The 2,283-nt window shown below is 44.2% G+C and overlaps 1 pseudogene; it reads right to left on the bottom strand.

Annotated features, from left to right (window-relative positions):
• LOC102140802 (T-complex protein 1 subunit epsilon pseudogene) lies at positions 1-1,618 on the bottom strand (annotated as a pseudogene).
• Between the last annotated feature and the right edge of the window lie 665 nt (positions 1,619-2,283).

Here is a 2,283-nt window from a genome sequence, read left to right as displayed (position 1 = left end):
TTATTCTTCAGATTCTCCAGGCTTATGAATATCGTCAATCTTCAAAATCCTTCTAACCATTTGTGTTGCCAAAGATGTTTGTTGCTTTTTGCCAATCAAGATCTCTGTGACATGCTGTTGCTTCATATCATTTGTTCCCTTGTGCAAACAGTGCCAAGAGCAGGGTTCATCTCCTTCACTTGTCTGGCGCGGACTTTTGTCATAGTCTGGATGGGATTCATGCCACTGTTTTCAGAAAGGGCCGTGGGGTGACCGCAGAACGTCGGCAAATGCTCTCATGGTGTGCTATTCTAAGGTGGGGCATTTATCCGCCTCTTGGCTAACTGCCAGAGCACAGGATATCTCAGCAAACCCTCCTCCATATGCCACACGATTATTGTGGATGAGGTTTGTGATGACACACAAAGCATCGTGAAGGGATCGTTTCACCTCCTCAATGATCATCTTATTTCCTCCTCTAATTAAAATGGTTACAGCTCTGGAGTTCTTACAATGCTCGATAACCAGCATTTTATCCTTAGTTGTCCCAAATGAGATCTCCTGTACAGGACCGGTAAACCCAGGATCTCGGGCATGAGCTCTGAGAACCTGGGACAATCTGCCCTCTTGTTGAGATGGCAATGAGTTCAATTTCAGGTCCCCCTACCCAGCGAACCACAGGGAAGTTGTTCTGAAGAAATAAGTGATTTGCTTCATCATCAAAGCCCAAATGACAAATTGCTAAGTTAGCACCAGTCTCTTTAATTTGTTGAATCATTTCTTCAAATGTCTCCTTTTCATATTTCTGAAGAGCTTTATAATCCATGGAGGTCACATCCAGCTTATGCTTTGTTTTTGGCTTGGGTGGTTCAAATGGATGTGTGAGAATTGCAATCTCAGCATCTTCCACTTTTCTCGGCATCTGTGGGTGACTGGAAATCCTTGTCCATGATCACAGCCTAAATCAGTTTTGTGTCCTCCAGCCTCCTGCCCACTTTGCCTTCTACGTTGACGAGCTCAAAGTCAACATCTCTCTGCTCCATATCTGCTACAGTGAGGACGGTATTCATAGCAATCTCAGCCATTTGTTGGTACCAACTTTGACCACTTTGAAGCCCAGCATGGTTTTTGCTGTCTGAATCAGGGGTTCAGTGTCCTTTATGTCAACAAGGACACTATGATTGATCTTGTCCAGGTTCAATAGCAACACTGGCAGCCTCATAACCATCAGCTATTCTGATTGGGTGAATGTCTCAGTCTAGCAACTGCTTGACTTCTTCTAACAGGACACCAGCCAGTACTACCACTCCTGTGGTTCCAAGTCCAATTTCATCATCCTGAGACTTGGACAGTTCCGCCATCAGCTTAGCATTCTGATGATTGACATCCATCATGCTTAAGATGGGGCCCCATCATTAGTTACAGTCACATCACCATCCTTATCCACCATCATCTTATCAAGCCCATTTGGTCCAGGTGCTGTCCTCATCGTATTTGCTACAGCCTTTGTTGCCATTATGTGAGACTTAAGGGCCTCAGTCCCATAAGACAGGACTTGTAGTCCTGATCCTTGATGATGAGGAAAGGGTGCCCATATTCATCAAAGGTGAGGGTCCCCATCGATGCCATGGTGTAGCCCCAGGAGCTACTTTTCCCTCAGAATTTTGAAGATACTAATCTATTGTCTTTTGCCCTCTAATGCTATTGAGTTCAGTCATTCTTTGCTCCATTATGAGTAATCTTTTTTTTTTTCTTCTCATTTTCTTTTAGATATTCTCTGTCTTTGGCATTTTTCAGTTTATGACGAAACTTGTTGTGGATTTATTTATTTATTCTGCTTGTGACCGCAGTATGATTCTTTAATCTGTGGACTCATGTCTTTCTTTTTAGTTCTGGAAAATTATTACTCATTATATCTTTCTATGGACTGTCATTCTCTTTATTCTTTCTTTCTGAAACTTCTAACTTCTATTAGGCATATTGTTAGACTTTTCCAATCCATTCTTTGTGTCTTAACTTTTCACATATCTTCTTTTTTTTTTTTTTTTTTTTGAGACGGAGTCTCGCTCTGCGGCCCAGGCTGCAGTGCAGTGGCCGGATCTCAGCTCACTGCAAGCTCCGCCTCCTGGGTTCATGCCATTCTCCTGCCTCAGCCTCCCGAGTAGCTGGGACTACAGGCGCCCGCCACCTCGCCCGGCTAGTTTTTTGTATTTTTTAGTAGAGACGGGGTTTCACCGTGTCAGCCAGGGTGGTCTCGATCTCCTGACCTCGTGATCCGCCCGTCTTGGCCTCCCAAAGTGCTGG

The sequence above is a fragment of the Macaca fascicularis genome, chromosome 6, assembly GCF_037993035.2.
Source record: "Macaca fascicularis isolate 582-1 chromosome 6, T2T-MFA8v1.1".
Taxonomy (NCBI): domain Eukaryota; kingdom Metazoa; phylum Chordata; class Mammalia; order Primates; family Cercopithecidae; genus Macaca; species Macaca fascicularis.
This window is presented reverse-complemented; position numbering and strand designations above follow the sequence as displayed.